Source organism: Bubalus bubalis, chromosome 18 (genome assembly GCF_019923935.1).
Source record: "Bubalus bubalis isolate 160015118507 breed Murrah chromosome 18, NDDB_SH_1, whole genome shotgun sequence".
Taxonomy (NCBI): Eukaryota; Metazoa; Chordata; class Mammalia; order Artiodactyla; family Bovidae; genus Bubalus; species Bubalus bubalis.
In genome coordinates, this window is record NC_059174.1 from 30,667,535 (window position 1) to 30,689,155 (window position 21,621).

The 21,621-nt window shown below is 38.3% G+C and overlaps 1 long non-coding RNA gene across 2 annotated transcripts in view; it reads left to right on the forward strand.

Annotated features, from left to right (window-relative positions):
* LOC123330398 overlaps positions 1 to 8,025 on the forward strand; it is an 86,477-nt gene extending 78,452 nt beyond the window's left edge. The window contains exons 3-6 of one of the 2 annotated variants that reach the window (XR_006546276.2): positions 4,788 to 5,097; positions 5,777 to 5,938; positions 6,398 to 6,440; positions 7,678 to 8,025. This is a non-coding gene — a long non-coding RNA (uncharacterized LOC123330398). Of the gene's footprint in view, positions 1 to 4,787; positions 5,098 to 5,776; positions 5,939 to 6,397 lie in introns of both variants that reach the window. The other variant, XR_006546275.2, reaches the window with a different exon arrangement.
* The last annotated feature ends 13,596 nt before the right edge of the window (positions 8,026 to 21,621 follow it).

The following is a 21,621-nucleotide window of genomic DNA, read 5'->3' on the forward strand; positions in this document are numbered from 1 at the left end:
ACAGCATCAGGAGACTCATTAGTGAAACTTGCTCTCAGTTCCAAAGATCCTTTACCTGTCCTCTTGGCTGGTTTAAAAAGCAGTAAAGAGAAAGAGATTGATTTGCACAGTGGCTAAAGGGTTATTTTCTACAGGATGTCATGAACTGCTTTTGGCATTCCTGTTTTGTAACTAGTATTTTATTTCATTTTCTACTTTTACCTGTGGTCCCCCAAGAAGGAGCTCTTCTACAAGTTGAATCTCTCTCCTGTGGCATGTTTTTTGTTGTTGTTGTGCCCTCTTAAGTTGTGGCCAGTGTACACTCTGACTCAAATATACTGATGACTTTGTTAATTTTCTGAATAGCTACTTTGTCAGGTTAGGGTAGTATTCAAAAATGTAAAAATTAGGGTTTTACTAATATCATGAGTTTATATGTCCTATGTATTCAATAGGTATGTGTCTTTACATTTTTGGGGTAATTGTCATCCCATAAACATAGATAATTTTTGAGAAGGATAATTCATCACTGAACTACATGTTCTTTAATCTCTTTACTTTTATAGGATTCTCCCTATAAACACAGTCCAAAGTTGAAAAATAAAACTACCTTTCATCAGGTAATTTCCAAAATTTTACTTCTGAAAATGTCATGTGCTAACACTGTACATAGACAGCAAATATTTTTAAAAGACAACAAGCACAATATTCAAACAATATTGTGAGCTATAAAACCATACATATCTGTGGATTAATAGAATTTAGGAAAAGAGGATTTAGAAAAAAACTTGAAAGAAGCATATTAGCAATGATCTTTATCTTCTTTTTACCAAGATTCAGGCACCCTCATTTAATAATGATGAAATTATTATTAATTATTTATGAATAATTATGAATAATAATTATGAATAATTAATGAAACTGAAAGACAGAGTGTCTCTAGAGATACTTGAAGGCACCTAGAATAGAGAGGCCACATCCTAATCCCCAGTATCTGTAAATATATTATTTATATGGCAAAAGAAGCTTTTCAGATGAGGGTAAGGTTACAGGTCTTGAAATAGGGAGCTTTATCTGAATCATGTGAGTTCTCAAAACTGAAAAATAATGGAAGAAGAGAGATGTGACATAAGAAATACTAGACTGGCTCTTGGTGGTTTTGAAGATATAGGGTGGGGCCATTAGCCAAGGAAAGGAATGAATAGCCCTCATCTTATAAAGAGCAAGTAAAACAGGGACCTCATTCCTACAACTCCAAGGAGCTGAATTATGCTAACAACCCATCAAAGAAGAAATAGATTCTCCCCGGAGGCTTTGGGATGGGAATATAATTTGCTGACACCTCAATTTTAGCCTGATGAAATTTGTTTCAGATTTCAGTCTTGCAGAACTGTAAGATAATATATTTGTGTTGTCTTAAGCTTGTATACAGAGAAGGCAACGGCACCCCACTCCAGTACTCTCACCTGGAAAATCACATGGACGGAGGATCCTGGTAGGTAGGCTGCAGTCCATGGGGTCGCTGAGAGTCGGACACGACTGAACGACTTCACTTTCACTTTTCACTTTCGTGCATTGGAGAAGGAAATGACAACCCACTCCAGTGTTCTTGCCTGGAGAATCCCAGGGACAGGGGACCCTGGTGGACTGCCATCTATTGGGTCGCACAGAGTCGGACACGACTGAAGCAACTTAGCAGCAGCAAGCTTGTATATTTTGGGGAATCTCTTATGCAGCAATAGACAGCTAATACATTATCTTATATAGTCATTTGTCTTTTGCACAGTGTCCCTTATACAGTTTTCTGAATACCATTGAAAGAGAACTTTAATAAGGTTCTACAGTGAAACTATAGTCATGAAATATTCTCCTACATATGAATTAGTCAAATGGACAGGGTTTGAAGAGGAGTCTTGAGGATGGGATTAGGACTTTCAGTCTTTTCTTGGTGTTCCATGCAGAGGATGGAAAATAATATTTTTGGATAAATAAACAGGATTACAAAGAAAGTTAACCATGTTGAAATAAAACTATCAAAGTGTTTTAGTCATGGTGTAGAAATGTAAGAGCTTCCTCATTAACATATTAAGTAATTTTGTAAATACTATGATTTTTAAGTAGCATTATTATAAACAATATTTCAAGGTGTTTGAAACTCACTAATAAGAAAAGACATTTGTGGTGGCAATGAATGACAGTGTATTAAAGATGCTGTGGTTTGTTTCCTTCATTAAACATAAGAAATACTAAATTAGGTGTGTTTTTTCCCCCTCAGAATTCACGGACCTCCTAAATTCTATCATATACCCACAGATAAGTTCCTTCTCTGTTGGTGGACTCATTCAACCCCAGATCAACTGGTGAAAAGTCATCTCTTACAGATGATCAAAGAACAGGTGTATTTTAAAGACTATCAGTTATTTATCTCTGAGTAACATGAACCTATCACATTTTTATGAAAAGTGGAATAAGTTTTCCTCAATTCTTATCAGAACAGTAAATTTTTGATAGATTCAACTAAATGGCACCTTCTTGTTTTACCTTTTGTTTATGATGGTTAAATTGAATTTTGCAAACTTTAATGATCTCATTTTCTTTCAACATCTCATATTAGTCACATGGAAGAGTGCGTTAAAATCAGCAACAAAAAAATAGGTACTGTGTACTGTGAAAAACTTGGCTTAAAACTCAACATTCAGACAACTAACATCATGTCATCTGGTCCCATCCCTTCATGGCAAATAGATGGGGAAACAATGGAAATAGTGACAGACTTTATTTTTTTAGGCACCAAAATCCCCTGCAGATGGTGGCTGCAGCCATGAAATTAAAAGACGCTTTCTCCTTGGAAGGAAAGTTATGACCAACCTAAACAGCATATTAAAAAGCAGAGACATTACTTTGCTAACAAAGTAATGTAGTCAAAGCTATGGTTTTTCCAGTGGTCATGTATGGATGTGAGAGTTGGACTATAAAGAAAGCTGAGCACCAAAGAATTGATGTGTTTGAACTATGGCGTTGGAGAAGACTCTTGAGAGTCCCTTGGACTGCAAGGAGATCCATCCAGTCCATCCTAAAGGAAATCAGTCCTGAATATTCACTGGAAGGCTGATTCTGAAGCCGAAACTGCAATACTTTGGCCACCTGATGTGAAGAACTGACTCATTGGAAAAGACACTGATGCTGGGAAAGATTGAAGGCGGGAGAAGGGGATGACAGGATGAGATGGATGGCATCACCAACTCAATGGACATGAGTTTAAGTAAGCTCTGGGAGTTGGTGATGGACAGGAAAGCCTGGCATGCTGCAGTCCTTGGGGTCACAGAGTCTGACACAACTAAGCAACTGAACTGAACTGTGACAGAGATATGGTAATTGCATTCAAGATGCTCAAATTGAAGTGAAATTAGGCATGTAAAGAAGTAATTGATAATATAGCAGCTAAACCATATGTATACTTTATTAGGTCTGCGAGGAAGTGATGGGGTTGGATGGATGGGGAAGCCAAAATCAGTTAGGTATGATTAGGCACTTGGCCACCTGATGATAAGAGCTGACTCATTAGACAAGACCCTGATGCTGGGAAAGATTGAGGGCAGGATGATAAGGGGTGACATGGGATGAAATGGTTGGATGGCATCACCAACTCAATGGACTTGAGTCTGAGCAAACTTTGGGAGATAGTGAAGGACAGGGAAGCCGGGCTTACTACAGTCCATGGGGCTGCAAAGAGTGGGACATGACTTAGCAACTGAACAACAAAAAGGCACTTATTCAGAGAACAGGTGATAACTGAGCTGGTTCCTGAAGACTAGATGCCCTCTAGATCAAGATTTTTTCAGCTTCATACTGACCTTTTGGCCTGAGTAAACCTTTGTCATGATAGACAGTCCTGGGGATTATACAATGTTTAGTAATATTCTTGGTCTTTAACTACTAGATGCCAGTACTCCCCTCCCTCTACCCAAGGCATGACAAAGAAAAAATCTCCAAAGGGTTCCAAATGGCCCTGGGGAGCAAAATCATTCCTGAGTTGAAAATAAGTGCTCTAAGACCATGGTACTCAGAGTGTCCTACAGGTCTCAACAATATTAACATCACCTGGAAACTTGTTATAAATACACAGTCTAAGACCCTGCTCCTGATATATCAAATCAAAGCCTTCATTTTATCAAGACTCCTCAATGATTTGAATGCACATTGATTTTGAGAAGCATTCTTTTGTCTGAAAGCCCTCCTAGAATTAGAAAAAAAGATGCACTTTGGCAAGAGGACATGACAGAGAAATTCACTACAGCAAGGATAGGACCCAAGCGTGGAGAATCAAACAAGGGCCAGAAGACAGCACAGCTGACATGCTCATAAAAGCAACCAGATACTCTCTGGGGAAAAAGAGTCAGTGAATGGTTTTAATCAGAGAAAGAATCTGAACAGATTTGCCTTTAAAATACAATTTGTGTGTGTAGCTCTACCATCACCTTAATTGAATGCCTACAATAAGGAATTGGTGATTTGGGAAATTTTTTCATATCACACCTTAAATTAGCAACTGTTAACTTTCTGGTTAATCTAAAAAGATGACTTTTCCCTCTGAGCAAAGCAGCTCAATGACAGTACAAGCTATTGTCAGGGGAAAATGCAGAGGAACATTCAATATTTCTTTAAGAAGGAAGTCATGTATAATGTCTAGAGAGATATCAGGTTAAGATTAAATCTTTATATCATATTGAGATGGGTTTCCTGCTGTTTTAGAAATTAATTTGAGTTAATCATGATCTTTCCACCCTTTGTCATCCTTTTCTCCATAGCTGAATTAATCCATAGCATAGCAGCCCTACAAACTGGGAGGCCTGATTTTTGAGTTTGGCCCGAGGATAGGAAGTCAAAAGCTGGCAGAAGACGAATGCTTTGCCGAAGTGACAAATTTCTTTTCCTGGAGAAAGTTGCTGACTGCGGTGTTCCAATTGGAGCAGCTTATCTGCCCCTCCAGATGTTGAAATAATGACAGATGCTCAGAGAAAGCTTGACAAGATGAAGAAAAGAGCCTGCTGAAGAGTCCAACCTGTTTGTATGTGGGAAAATAAAAGTAACACTTACTGCGATCCCTACGCTGGTAAGGTGTGTATATACATCTTTTTTAGCTAAAAGATGGTGTCACTGTATGCAAATCCACTGTAGGAAATTAGAGGATTTTGTGTTGTTGGAGATTTACAGAACTTGTATTATTTATTCCCAAAGGATTAATAAATCAATATATCACTTTACTAAATATGAAACAACCTCTGGGTAGCCGTGTTGAATGACAGGACGCCAGTTTATAATAACTGGATGTGTATGACTACATTTTTCACAGCTGTGGCTGTGAGTTTCTTATTGTGCATAAAATTGCCAGCATTTAATATTGAAGATGTATTCTAAAGTCATTAACTGGTTACTAGGTATCTAAATAAAGTATAATTTAATATGTAGTAAACAAGTACAAGAAACATCTTTTTTAACAAGTTGAAATTTGGGGCAACTGCACAATAATTCACAAAATATTGATCTTTGTGATAGATTAAAGCATGAGAAAGTAAAAGAGTGAATAAAAAGATGAATGATTAAGAGTTTGACATTTAAAATGCACTTAGGTATATAGTGTTTGAAATATCAAGGATAATTTATGTGTGTGTTCTCACATATGTGTGTGTGTGTGTGTGTGTGTAGGAGAAAAAACCAAAATTGTACTGTTTTCTGTGCAGCTTTTTCTGTATTGTTTTATCTCTGACTTTTTCCTCTCTGATTTTTTTTTTTTAAGAGGTCATCAACCTCCTGTGAGAGAAACTTGTTCTCACCAGAGGAAAACTACCCAGTTGTAAAATATGGTTTGCAAGATGAGAGAAACATTTCTCCAAACATTTCACCTTTCCTAAGAGATTTCTTTGCATCTTACTTGGACTGCTGAAAGAAGATTTTTACAGTATCCTTTGCAGTAACTTTTCATTCATGGCTGAAAAGCACTTATTATGAAATTCTTTCTGCATTGAGTTGAAATGTAAATCTCCATTGTGGACCCTGCACTATAATCCCGAGTAAATCACTGTGTGACTGAACCTGAAAGCTGTGTTCCAGGTAGATTAATGAGCATACCGAAGAGGGGTCATGGGGAATTCAGAAAAAGACAACTACTAGAGAGTAGTCAAGGTATAATCAGACTTGGGTTGAAACAGCAAATTCCATAGCTTCCTGATAATGTTTTGGAATGTGACACCTCTCAGGTTTCCCTCAGGACCTCTAACTAATCCACAGAGGAGAGAGCACATTTACATTGCATTTGTTTACACACAGAAACAAACTAGAGTCCCAGAACTCTTTGAAGGTGTAACAAGGGCTGCTTCACAGATGATATTTTTTCTCAAATCCTTAACTTGGTGTTTAGGGAAAAATACAAATCATTTGAGTCTTCTGAAATTCCACACAAAGTGAGTAACAGAAATGGATAATTTTAAAAAAATTTCCTGATAAGTAAACCAGAGAGTATGCATATGTAATCCTTTGCTATCTATTATCTATATTGTTGGATAAGAGATAAGATATGGGCTAGCTCTTAAATACTACAGATCCTTCAGGAATATTTGTGTGGCAGGATCTGTATTCCAGAATGATTTGGCCACTTAATAAATCACATTTCCAATCTGTGAAACATGTAATAGTATACTTTTTCCATACAGTTGGATACCTCTTGGCCAAAATGTATGTGTTGTTTTTGCAGTTAAAAAAGAAAAACTTCTAATTCATTGTCTTAACCATTTTAAAGTGTATGGTATTGTTAAGTATATGCACAATGTTGGCAATAAGTCTCTAAAACTTTTTTCATTGTGCCAAACTGAAACTTCACATCCACTGTACATCAATTCCCCATTTCTCCCTCTCTCAGCCCTTGACAATCACCATTCTACTTTCTGTTTCAAAAAGTTTGGCTGTTTTAGATATCTTATATAAGTAGAATCATGCAGTATTTGTCATTTTGTGACTGACTTATTTCACTTAGAATAATATCCTCACAGTTAATGAATATTGTATTCTATAACAGGATTTTCTTTTAAAGGCTGAATAATATTCCATAGTATGTAAATATGATGAATTTTATTAATTCGTTGATGGATATTTAGATTGCTTTCATCTTTCAGCTATTTTGAATAATACTACATTGAGTATGGATGTGCATATATTTATATCTTTAAGATCCTGTTTTGAATTATTTTGGATATATGCCCCAAAGTGGAATTACTAGCATGTATGATAATTCTCTTTTTAATTTTTAAGGAACCACATACTGTTTTCCATAGCAGATGCACCTTTTAATATTTTCACCAACAGTATACAGGGATTTCCTTTTCTCTTGCATCCTGCAAACATTATTCTCTGAATGTTCATTTGTTTTTAATAGTGATCAACCTATGGGTGTGAGATGATATATCATTGTGGTTTTGATTTGCATTTCCCCATTGTTTAGTGGTGTTGAACATCTTTTCATATGCTTGTTGTCCATCTGTGTATCTTCTTTGGAGAAATGTCTGCTAATGTCCTTTGTTCATTTTTGAATTAGGTTATTTTGGTTGTTGTTGACTTGTAGGGTTTTGTTTTTTTTTAAATATATTCTGGGTATTAATCCCTTATCAAATATACAGTTTGCAAATATTCCATTCCATTCCATAGGTTGCCTTTGTTTTGAATATTTATTTATTTCCTTGGTTGTGCTGGCTCTTAGTTGCGGCATCCGGAATCTTCGATTTTCATCGTGGCATGTGCGACCTTTAGTTGTGGCTCAGGGGGATCTAGTTCCCAGATCAGGGATTGAACCCAGGGACCCTGCATTGGAAACCTAGAGTTTTAGCCACTGGACCACGGGGATCCCAAGGTTTCCCTAGTTCTTTTTTTTTTTTTAGAACTTTGTACATTTTGAAGCACGATCATAACTTTTATCTTGAGCTTTTATGTATTCCTCAATGAAATTGCAATTTTGATGTTGTTGCATTAGATTGAATAAAAATATTTCTTCTACCACTTCTACCTATACCTGTAAGTATATACATTCTCTCTCCTGTTCTCCCCAGAACTTTCTAATCTGTATTGCATTCCCATTTGAATTTTTCACTTTTTCATGAATTAAAATTTATGGTAAGACACATGATGATATTAATTAAAATATAATTGCATTTAGGGAATAGTATGAAACTATCCAATTTTCTTTTATATCAATTAGAAATACCATGGGGCACAATATAGTTTTGAAGGCTCAAAGTTCATTGTAAGATTGAATACCTTACTTATCATATTGTCTAATCTGAAAGTCTAGTCACATGGATGAAAGAGGATTGTATGCTTCTTCATAAAGCAGTAGCAATCTGTGATTGAAATTTTGGAATACTTTATGTTGATGGACCAAGGATAGACTATTTAGAATATAATATCTCAGGAATTCCAGGCCTTGTGAAAATTTCTAAAAGTAGTAATAGAAAATAAATCCAAAGAACAACCTCAATTCAATAACAGCTATAGTGATACATGATAATTTACTCTGTCAGTAACTATTATACATGTTTAATTTGTAATATGGTTTTTAATCTGTGGGTTTCCCAAGTGGCTCTGTGGTAAAGAACCTGCCGGCCAATGCAGGAGACAGGGTTCAATCTCTGGGTCTGGAAGATACCCCAAGAAGGAAGTGGCAACCCACTCTACTATTCTTCCCTGGAAAATTCCATGGACAGAGGAGCCTGGTGAGTATAGTCCAATGAGGTCACAGAGTCAGACACCACTGAGCAACTAAAGTGAAAGTATAGTGAAAGTGAAAGTGACTCAGTTGTGTCGGACTCTGCAACCCGATGGACTTGGAGAACCAAGGGATCTTCCCACCCCAGGAATCGAACCCAGGTCTCCCACATTGCAGGAGGATTCTTCACCAGCTGAGCCACAGGGGAAGCCCAAGAAGACTGGAGTGGGTAGCCTATCCCATCTCCAGCGGATGTTTCTGACCCAGGAATTGAACCAGGGTTTCCTGCATTGCAGGCAGATTCTTTACCAACTGAGCTATGAGGGAATCCCCAACAATGATTACTCTTGCAAGTGAGAGTTCAGTTGCAATGGAATATGCCCATGGCTACAAATATGGTAAGAGAAAGTGAGCTAATTTGAAACCCATAAGTTTGACAGATCTTGTGTTTTACTACCCACAACATTACCTCCTCTTGAGTTTACCTGTTTTAATGGCCTGAATGCATTATTTGATCAACATATAAATCAGTTTATAAATGAAAATTATTGTCAAAAATCTGAGATTAAGGCTATTTATATTAACATGACCTTGGGAATTGATGGCTTATGTCTATTTTGCAAATATTTAATATCTAGGAGCAGACCATGCCTATTGGTTGGAAAACAGGATTTTCATTAGAAACTTGGTTTAGAATAACTTGTTTCTTTTATAATGAGGTAAATGGCCAAATTCTCCAAATTGTGTTTCATGAGACCTAATTAAAATCAGGTGAGAGGTGAAGCATGCATCACCATGTTGTTCTTAATAAAATCAAAATCAAATGGGATTAATTAGAAAGAGTGATAGCCTTCCTTAGATTCCTTGGAGATTGCAGAATACTATGACTAATTTTCCTGAATATCCAAGAAAATATAAAACTTGGAGCTTATCTTTTGTCATGGAATGTTCCAAGTATAGAAGTAAACAAAATCTGAATTATTTACTTTTCTCTGGTACTTATTACCTACCTATGGGATCTCAGAATAGTTACATTGGATGGGATTCTCTATTTGCAAAGCACCACATTGGAATGTGAAATAGGTTTGTAGCCAGAGTTCTGTGTGGCAGTTATGGCCCTAGGCCTTGGAAGGCTCCCTCATGTCAGAGTGCAGCAGGGGAGCAAAGTCTGCCACCCCAAAATGTTTCCTTTTCACGTGGATCATTTCGAGCTAGAAACTGTCAGGCCCACAAGACTCAGGATGAAACTTTGACCTTCCCTCTAACAGCCTAAAGAATGTAACTAAAGGATCTGTTGCAGGCAGGGAGCCATCACCATAGACAGCTATAATATAGTTAGGTGTGCCAACAGGGATGAACCCAGCACAGTTTGTTTGTTAAAATCCATCTCTGTGTCCCACTGTCTCTGCAGGGCCCAACAAACATTTGTTTACCAAACATTTGCTTTTTCATCTCCATCTCCATGACTATTGCCTTCCTCCTCTTTGAAGATCCAAACCACTGCCCCAGGTTTCTCTTTTGTCTTTTTGTTGAAGGTGAGGCCATTTTGGCAAGTTACCTGGTTGTCCAGAGTCTCTCCCATGTATACATGTTATTAAACCTTTGTCTGATTTTCTGCTGTTGACCTGTATCCTCTCAGTTTAATTCTTAGACCAGCCAGAAGAACCTGGAAGAGTAGGAGAAAATGTCTTCCTCCTTGACTGTGCTTACAGCTGGTTGGAGAGGAAAGATATATAAATAGAGAGGTTAATTATAAACACTCTGAGGAACTTGGTTTTAGGGGGACTTGCTTTCATAAATGTCTGGGAAATAGCTAGGGTCAAACTGTATCGTTTAGCTAAGTGGCAGTTGCTCTGAACTTAATATGAAAAGTCACACACACACACACACACACACACACACACACAATCACTCACAGATTATACACTGATAATTGTCTCTCTAGTGAACAGAACCAGCTAGGATGAGGTCAGGACATTTATTATCATGTTAGAGTCTGATTTCACATTCAGAAAGGCCACACGTGTTGTAGGATCCTGAAATAGTGATGCTGCCTCACTTTATCTCAATTTCTTCATCTTTAAATGCAAAGTGTTGGTGCAATTGAATATTATTCAGCAGTGAAAAGGAAACAAACTACTCACATATGCTACAGCGTGGATGAACCTCCAAGTTACTATGCCAAGTAAAAGAAGCCAGGCACAAGAGGTAACATGTTGTATAATTCTGCTTGTCTGAAGGGTCCATAATAGTGATATTTGTAGAGACAGAAAGTAGAGTTGTTACCTAGGGTTGGGAATAGGAACAAAGATTGTCTGCAGATATGTATAAGGAATATCCAGGATGAATGAAAGCTTCTAAAGCGGAATTGTTATGATGATTGCACAAATCTTTAAATTTAGTAAAATTATTGAACAATTAAAATGGGTGGATCTTATGATATAAATTGAAACCCAATAAAACTATCAAAAAATAGAAAATTTGACTACATGGCGATAAATTCTTGAAGGCCTTTCTAGCTCTGAAGTTCTCTGATTCTATGATTCAAGTATGATTTTCTTGAATTTCACTTTTCTGTATTTTTTTCTTTAATGCGTAAATGAAATTGAGCTATCTCTATTTAAGAATCTGCGCTCAACAAAGATGTTTATATCTCTTGCTCTGAAAAATGTGCCAAATATTTGTGTGGTGTTTTTTTATTGTCTTTCTACTGAGGTCTAAAAATGCTCATCGTCCTCATTTTACTATATGCCATACAGTTTATTCCAACCAAATAAGCTTCCACTGACCAGAAAAATTAGAGATAAATTTTAGACCCTACTGAATCTTTCTCTGTACTCTAAGTCATATAATTCTTAAGATTTTGACACATTTACCCTTTCTAAGATGAGCTGTGGAGGTCTATACCTTAAGAAGATTATGATAATTTAAGTATTATTATTTAGTTCTTCTGAAAGGAAGGAGTTCTGCTCTATTTCATAATAATCTGCTTCTTCTAGGGGACAATGAGCAACATGAATCATCAGTGTCCTTAGTAGAAGTTATTTTTGCCTGTTAAAAATAAACATATGCATCTTAGCATTATCCTCTTATTTAGAATATTAGGATTTGTTCGGTCAGCCTTATAAAAAAGAAAAAAAAAAGATGGAGTGCTCATGGACAGATTTTGTAATAACGGACACATGTGTTTTGTCACCCAAATGCTTCTTTATTTATTTAGATGCTTGAAATTCCATTTATCATTAATTAGGGATGACATAAAAGTGACTATAAGAAAAGATATGCACTTCAAGTTCGTTCTCTTATTTCTCCTTTCATTTCTTGCTTCTTTCTATACCAACTGTGAATGCCATGAAGTGAGGGATGGGGTACTATTTTTCTTTCCATTCTACTCCTGCTGCTGCTGCTGCTGCTAAGTCACTTCAGTCGTGTCCGACTCTGTGTGACCCCATGGACTGCAGCCTACCATGCTTCTCTGTCCATGGGATTCTCCAGGCAAGAACACTGGAGTGGGTTGCCATTTCCTTCTCCATTCTATTCCTAGCACCCCTCAAATAGCCTTGTTCAGTGGATAGATATTGGTGAGTGAGAAAGTGAACAGTGTACATGACTGTGCAAAGTCCCAGGAATGAATCCTGAGAAATCAAACTGTGAATGAAACAGCTCTGGCTCTTATTACCATGTGGTGTGAAGGAGACAGGTATGTGACAAACTATGATCCAGGTGAAGGTCACATAAGAGAATAAATAAAGCATTTCCATTCTCCTTAGTTACCATTTATAGCAGTGAGTCTCATCCTCCTTGCATGGTAGAATCTATGAAGAACTTGTAAGGACAATGTCAAAGGCTGTGAACCATACAAGGGCAAAGTTAGGATCACTGGAAATGGGATCAAGGGGATTGGTATATTTTTTAAACTTCTAGGTAATTCTAGAATATATAATGGCTAGATCTGAGGTCTTCTACTTTGCAAACTCATGATAATCCTGTTTGGACAGGGGCCTGACATTTGTGCTGACCTAGAGACTCTGATAGCCTCTTACCTGTTGGCTCTCCCTATTCAGGTGAACTCTCACCTTTACACCCCAAGCCTCACCCCACATCCTTGCAGACTGCTCACACAGTCCTCAACATCAAGTCATATTGATACAGCATTTAATTTAGTAAACAATACTCTATCTACCCAGTCTTCAAAAATAGAATGTTCTGTGTTCTCCCTTTGTACATTAATATTACTCAGGAAGTCTGTCGATCTCACTGTCTGTATTTATTTTTAAGGTCATTTTTCTCCATCTCAACAGCTATAATGAGATGTCATAGCATATGATCTGGTGACTGTATTGGCATCCTAAATATTTTCCTTCTCCCCTCTCCAATTTACTTGGTACTCCCAGAGCAAAGTTAGTTATCTCCCTATAACACACATCATGTTATCCTCTGCTTTATAAATACACTGAGTAAAGACAAAACAAAACGGAGTTCTTTCAAGAAGACTGTTTTAAAATTTTTAGACTCCTTAAGGTAACAAATACAGTTTCTTACATAGTTTGAATCTAGCCCTTAGTTGCTGTTGTTTTTGCATTGGGGTGGCTGCAATCCATGGGGTCGTGAAGAGTTGGACACGACTGAGTGACTTCACTTTTCACTTTCATGCATTGGACAAGGAAATGGCAACCCACTCCAGTGTTCTTGCCTGGAGAATCCCAGGGACGTGGGAGCCTGGTGGGCTGCCGTCTATGAGGTCGCACAGAGTCGAAGACAGCTGAAGCAACTTAGCAGCAGCAGCAGCATAGCAGATTACAACATTGTGATAGTTTCAGGTGAACAGCAAAAGTACTCAGCCATACATACACAAGTATCCATTCTCCCCAAACTCCCCTCCCATCCAGCCAACCAGACTGCCACATAGCGTTAAGCAGAGTTCTATGTCTAGCACATATTTCTGATCTCTCTCTGACTGCGTTTCCTCTACCCTGTAAGTCCTTTAATTGTATCTGATTTTTAAACCTCTCCTGATCTTTATGTGCCACACTTCTAAACTCAGATGCTTTTCTCCCCTACATCCCTGAAACTTCCCACCATCTTTTCAGAAGCAGGCCTGTTTTCCTTCAAAGTCAAGTTTGAATGCAAATTCCTTTGTGAACTCTTGCCTGCATCCCTGCATTTTAGGGATTTGAAGCCTGCTCTTTGTTTTAGCAAAGGAAATGAATTAGTCTTAGCCCTTCTAATCCTGATTATGTGACCAGGAAAAAAAGCTTTTATTAATCAGTGGATTTTATTTCAAGCTTGCAATTCTACCCATTTCTCCACAATCACCAGGAATCTGCTTGAATCACTGTTTACTTACAAGAGAATATTGGATATGGAGGATGGTTACTTTTTATAAACCAAAATTCTGGAAATAAGGTTGAAACTGAGATGCCAGATCTGATGGGTGTAAGTCTGTCGTTGTGTTTTTCAGCATCATAAATATAGCTAACAAATAGTTTACTATGCTATAGAACATAGGAGAAAGAAATTTAAATGAATATTCAGTGTGATTTGTGGAGAGACAGCTCAGAGATATGTATCTTGCAGTGGAACTGTTCTTATGAAATATTGTTGCCCCTCAAATATATATACCATTCTGTCTTTTTAACATATTTTTATTCAACACTTTTCCAATAATTGTGACTGGAGAATATATACTGTGTAATTACTATAGACGATTTAATACTTTAGCGAAAGCTGCAGCTTTTTTGGCACCTGATTCATAACTTAAGGAACTGCTGAAACTTTAAACAACCAGGGAGCCCACACATTATGAGCAACAGTTACTAGGGAAAGTCTAGGGGGTATGTGGCAGAACGTTGTATCCTCACATAATAAAGCAGGTTATTAGGTTTCCTAAAATAAGTAATCCCACATGAATGGCTGTATGTTGCTAACTTCATGAGTCACCCTGAAGACCCACTTCTATTTAGAGAGTGAATCTCTTGGATTAGAAGATTTGCATTTAAATGGTCTATTTCCCCCTTGCAGCTACAGGTTTCTGCATAGGATAATACTCCTCTTTCTTTGTGCTGCACATACAGAAAGGGTCCTGATAAATCCCATCATTGTCATGATCCAAGAGTTTATCAAAGGGCTTCAAGCTGTTCTAACAGACCCATTTGAAATAGTTCTTCCTGTATCTCCTTTTGGGAGTTTTAAAATATATTTAGGATAATTAGCTATTTCCCTGCAGGCTGTCTTTATGAATTTGAGAAAGATGCCATCCATTTTCTTAGTAAATTAAAGGAAAACACATATTTAAAAACCACTAATTTCAGTAGCAAAATAGGCACTAGCTTAACATTTGGAACAGTTCTTTCTAATACTGAATGCCTCTTAGTCCACAGTCTTAGAAAATTAAGTAAATAAAGAATGAAATGAAATATAACCCAGAATTGTGGCATTGAATATTTCTCACACAGAATCTTAGAAACAGCCACTGGGGCTGGAAATTCTCTCTCATATTATATGGTATGACATCCTAATTTTAGAAATCGTTTGTCCAGTTTGCAGAAAGTGAGACTTGTGACTAGAAGGTAGAAACATCTGGGGCTTGTTGTAGATACTTTATCAATACCACATGCTTTTAAGACCCTTGTGAGACTTAGTCCAACGTGCTGCCCATTACAACAGCAGGTGCCTATAATGGAAATATCTATATGAAGTGGATGAGAGAGAGGGAGGAAGAGCTTTGTTCACATACCCCATCTCGTGTGTGTGTGTGTGTGTGTGTGTGTAAAACATTTTCAATCTTGATCTAATGGAAGAATATACCACTAGCTCTTTGTTAGAATATATCATCAACGCATCACAATTTCAAGTCTCACTAATTTCATTTATTAATTATGATTCTACTATAAGTACAAACATTTATTTTCTAAGGAATGATAAATATAACTTATAGAAGAAGAATAAACATGTAAAAGTTGCTAGGAAAACTATGTGTAGAAAGAATAGTAAAGGGGGAGGCATCTAATCATATATCAAACATTCTCATGTGTGTTCAGTCAGGCTGGACTCTTGGGGACCCCATGGACTGTAGCCTGCCAGGCTCCTCTACCATGAGATTTCCCAGGCAAAAATACTGGAGTGGGTTGCCATTTCCTTCTCCAGGGGATCTTTGCGACCCAGGGATTGAACCTGTGTCTCCAGCATTGCAGGCAGATTCTTTACCACTGAGCTATCTGGGAAGCCCAAACATAACTCACAGCTTCTTCTTTAAAAAAAAAAAAAAAAAAACACTCCAGAAAGCAATGTAACACTGTCACATAAGTAGAGGAAACAGTGAAACAGAATAGATTCCATAAGAATTTCTAAGTGAAACTGAGCAAGACCCAGTGGGTCCCTCCTCAATACAGATTCTTTCTGTCTCCCATTTCTTGTTTGTAGGAAATAGGCTCCATTCAGACTTCTTGACCTGCCCTGAATTCCAAAGGGCAGATTCAAACTATTGCTAATGTGAAAGGCGGGAAATGCAGAAACAAAGGAGAAGCAGTCAAGAAACAATCGTGAGGCTATGGAGCAGGGTCCTGGTTCCTCCTCAAAGAATATCCATAGCAGTATCTTTGAGTTCCTCTGCAGGAACTCAGGCCCCCACCCATGTGGAGGACAGTTACTAAAGGCTGAGAACAAGAGCCCTGGAACACTACTCAGTTACCTCAGCACCAGCCTATCTACAAAGTCTGCATACAGTGAAATATAACAAATACTCTGACCCTTCTCCCTAAATAACTTGCCTCTTCTCTCTTTAAACACTTTTATGGTCCAGCAGGATCTTCAGATATGGCTCCTGGCTGTGAGTCTGCCTTCTCCCCAGGTTGCTGGCCTCCTGAATAAAGGAAACTCATTTCCCACAAGCACTTGTTTCTCAAGTATGGGCTTTGGAGCAGCCATCAGCCAAACCTGAGATTGGTAACAGATTCTGGCCCCCAGCATGGGATTGCCCTCTTGTAGTGTCTTGCTCCTCTGGGTTCGCCAGAGTAGTCGATTGGCCACACAGTGTTCCAGGACAGTTTCGGAGACAATCCAGCTGCTCGTGGCTAGCTGGCCCTGAGAGGGGTATTTTCAGGGATGTCTCAGCACCTGCTGAAACTGTTAGTTTCAGGGATTCTCTGTTTCTCCCCTGCTTGGCACTGGCTGTGAATTTTTGCTTTTGGTTGGTGGAAATGGAACTGTGCATCTGAAATGAACTGATGAGCTCCAGGACCACTGGTAAGTCCACCGGTGTGCATGTGGGCTATCCTCCCTTTGTACTATTTTGGCATTTTGCCAATTGGTTCTGATGTGTGTCTGCCATTAAAGGCTGTTTTGTTGAGGAAGCCTTTGTTTAGGACCCTGTTTTGGTCATCCCCTTGGCAGATTCATGATGAATCTGTCTTTTGGTTTGTGAGTGTGCATTCCATGTTGTATGATGGATATTCTTGCTGCCTTTTTGTAAAATGGGAAGCTCTGATTCAGTTCCAGCTCACAGCTCTTTGGGGTGTATTCTGGGTGTTTGGAAGGATTTTAGCTATGATTATATGGCCAAAAAAAAAAAAAAAAACTTAATCTTTAGGCTTCAGGGGAAAAAAAGAAAAAATTGGTTGAGATGAAAGAATGTTGAAATTCCAAAACTGGTTCCTTTTGCATATGCAGTTAGAAGAAGCTGGCTTGATAAAAACCAGTCTTGATAATTCTGACTGTGAGCAAACAAGTCCTTTTAGGAGAAAGTTGCATTCCTCCCACCTGCCCAAGTCCTTAAAATGTAAATATTCTGCCTTGGTGCTCAGGAACTTATCTGTTATTTTGTAGCCTTTGAAACTGAAAAGGGATGGGGGGCAGAGGCCTTTTTAAGCTCAAGCAGAAAAACTGTGAGATTTCTGGTTCTGTCTTTATGTAAAAATTAACTTGTGAATGAGCTCTATTTAATTGACTTGAAAGTAAGCACTTAGAAATTAAATACTTGTAAATATAAAAGAAATGACCTAGGACTAATTTCAGGTTCACATGATCTGGGTAATACTCAGTACTGAATATTGGGTATTAAAGCTATTTTAAGATTGTTGGTTTGATTAATATAGACATGTCTTTAGAATCATCAGTATTAAGTACAATACTTTTACTAGGAGTGAAATAAGACCTTATTATATCTTTTGCAAATTTTTCTTCAAGGAAAGTAACTTAGTATATGAAAATGAAACTGTTTACCTCAGGTTGGGACTAAACCCACATACATAGCCAGGACTCGAACCAGGTCAAAACCCAGACTGGAACCCAGGTAAAACTCAGTCTGGGACTCTAACCCACACAGCTGGGACTGGAACCCAGTCAAAACCCAGTTTGGGACTTGAACCCACAATCCTTTAATTGGAATCACTCACCTAATATCTTGACTTACTGAGGATCATGTTCCTTGTGTCTCAGCACAGAAAGAATTGAGTGAGAGACAAAGTGATAGGTAAGAAATGGATTTATTCAGATTCAGAGAGAAGCACACTCCACAGACAGATTGTGGCCATCACAGAGGGAGAGAACAACAGCAAAATGTGTCTTGGTTAATTTTTATAGGCTGGGTAATTTCATTTGCTAGTGAGTGGGAGGATTATTTCAACTGTTTTTGGGATTGGTGGAGATTTCCAGGAACTGGGCCACCACCCACTCCTTGGTCTTTTGACAGTGCCTTGGAACTGTCATGGCACCTCTGGGTGTGTCATTTAGCTTGCTGATTGAGGATCAAGGTCTAATCAAAGTTGACTTATCTGCCATGTTGGACCCATTTGATTCTATTCCCTTTATGTTGTGTCCTTGGGCTATGACATTCTTTCAAAAATTGTGCCCTGCCCCTTTCCCTCCTGTTACCAAACTTTCAATTAAGTCACTCAGTCCTGTCCGACTCTGCAACCCCATAGACTGCAGCATGCCAGGCCTCCCTGTCCATCACCAATTCCCAGAGTTTACTCAAACTCATGCCCATTGAGTCAGTGATGCCATCCAACCATTTCATCCTCTGTCGTCTCCTTCTCCCGCATTCAATCTTTCCCAGCATCAGGGTCTTTTCCAGTCAGCTCTTTGCATCAGGTGGCCAAAGTATTGGAGTTTCAGCTTCAACATCAGTTCTTGCAATGAATAGTCAGGACTGATTTCCTTTAGGATGGACTGGTTGGATCTCCTTGCAGTCCAAGGGACTCTCAAGAGTCTTCAACACCACAGTTCAAAAGCATCAGTTCTTCGGTGCTCAGCTTTCTTTATAGTCCAACTCCCACATCCATATATGACTACTGGAAAAACCATAGCCTTGACTAGACAGACCTTTGTTGGCAAAGTATTGTTTCTGCTTTTCAATATGCTCTAGGTTGATCATAACTTTTCTTCCAAGAAGTAAGCATCTTTTAACTTCATGGCTGCAGTCACCATCTGCAATGATTTTGGAGCCCCCTGAAATAAAGTCTGACACTGTTTCTAATCTTTCTCCATCTATTTGCCATGAAGTGATGGGACCAAATGCCATGATCTTAGTTTTCTGAATGCTGAGCTTTAGGCCAACTTTTCACTCTCCTCTTTCACTTTCTTCAAGAAGCTCTTTAGTTCTTTTTCACTTTCTGCCATAAGTGTGGTGTCATCTGCATATCTGAGGTTATTAATATTTCCCCGGCAAACTTGATTTCAGCTTGTGCTTCATCCAGCCCAGTGTTTCTCATAATGTACTCTGAATATGTTAAATAAAGCATGGTGACAATATACAGCCAGTGTACTCCTTTTCCTATTTGGAACTAGTCTGTTGTTCCATGTCCAGTTCTAACTGTTGCTTCCTGACCTGCATAACTGTAAATTAGATAAGGGGTGGTCTTTTAGGTGAATTTGTTAGGAATTACTGTGTTTTGAAAATATCTGCTTCCAGGATAGTCTTTCCAGATTTTGATTACTCTAAGTTAAATGATGAGAATTCATTGACTATCTGAGTTATTTCAAATAGGATAAAATATTGGAACATTAGTTGTTAGACAGATTTAAACTTACCTTTTTTTGCCTTCTTAGGGGAGGAAGACTAAAGCGGAAGTTTTCCAGTCAGGAAATGCTGGTATGACAGACAGTTCACAATTACTTGTTTCTCAGTTTTTGCTAGAGATTAAGTTTTTAAGGGTTAAAATTTTTATTATGTGTAATTAAAGCTACAACAATAAGGGAAACATTTCAGTAATGCAGATGAGTAAAATGTGTGATTTCAATAAAACAAGGTGTGAGCATTGGAATTACATTTTTTAAAGGAAAAGAAGGTTAATTTTGTCCTAGAGTTGTTTCCAAATGGAGAAGACAATAAGCGACAAAATTAATATGGATACTGAAAGTTGTAGAAGGTTTGTGGAAAAGGAACACTAAGAAAAGTTTTTTTCATGCTCAGAATTGGCTAAGGTTGGATTAAGTCTAATTAAGTAAACAGATTTTGTTATTAAGAGTATGCTGGTGTAAAACTGGAGTTTGAATCTCTGTTAGGAGAACAAAATTTTCTTGAAATTCTGCCTCTGATGACAGATTGTGTAACTTCCAGTGATTTTAAGTGATCTGCATTTGTTTTTGAAATCTTCTCTCACTCTGGTTAAGTGAATAAGTACTGCTTCACAGTGACCTGTGATGCTGTTTAATCAAATATTTTGAAACCTCCTTGATATTTTGACAAACTTCCCAAATATAAAATTCTAAATAAAGTTCTTTAGACCTCCAACTAGAGGTTGCTGCATCTCAGAGAGAGATCAAATTAACTAGGAGTATTGGGTATGTTAAACTACATGGGAGAATTCTACCTGCTCCATCTGGGCTCACTTCTCTTTTGTGCATTGACTCACACTGAGTTCATTGAGAGCCACTCTGGTCCATTCTCTTTCGGGAGCTGGGACACTCTGGTGGCCTCCCTCAGGGAGTTGTACTGGAATTTTGGGGCTACACGACCTCTGATTTTGTCTCTATGACCATACCTTATTTGTTAATTGTGGTTTTGCATGTATTGTTTTAGGGTGAGCCATTAGATGTGAGCTGTAGTTTCCATCCCTGGGTAGAAAGATCTTGTGGAGTAAGAAATGGCAGCCCACTCCAGTATTCTTGCCTGGAGAATCCCATGGACAGAGGAGCCTGGTGGGCTATAGCCCATTGGATTGCAAAGAGTCAGACATGACTGAGTAAATGAGCACTCAATTACTGTGGCTTGTGCAGGCTGGGAATCCTAACTAGTTTGGGCTCACTTCCCTTTCAGGGAGTGAACCACTTTGGGCTGGTTTGTGGGCCAGAATGGGCCTGTTCTCTTCCAAGAGCTGGGCGATCTCTTTGGAGGTTTCTATCTGGGAGTAGAATTGGGATTTTAGGGGAACACCTCATCTGATCTTTTGTTAATGGGAGGTGCCTTGTTTGTTGTATGCATGTGTGCACGTATTAGCATTTGCTTTGGCTGGTTGAGATGTCTCTGGTGTCTGAGCTCTGATGACACCAGGATGTATGTCCCTATTGTTTTGGCTTTGACTGCTGGTAGAAGAACACTGGTTGGGATTTTCCTTTCTAGGGCTAGGGAACTGCAACCCTAAGAGACCAATTTACCTTGCACTGGTTTGCTGTTTGACCATGAAAAAGAAGATATGGGTGATCATACCTCTGTTCTGTCTTAGAGTAAGTATGCATTTATACAAGTTATCGTGTTAGCCATACTTTTGTCCTGAAGTTCAAGAGGAAAATAAAATTATCTAGTGAGGTTATCAGAGTGTTAACTACTCATGACATGTCACTGCTTGCTTTGTTGTTGTTCATTCACTAAGTTATGTCTGACTCTTTGCAACTCCATGAACTTGGAGCACACCAGGCTTCCCTGTCCTTCACTATCTCCCGGAGTTTGCTCA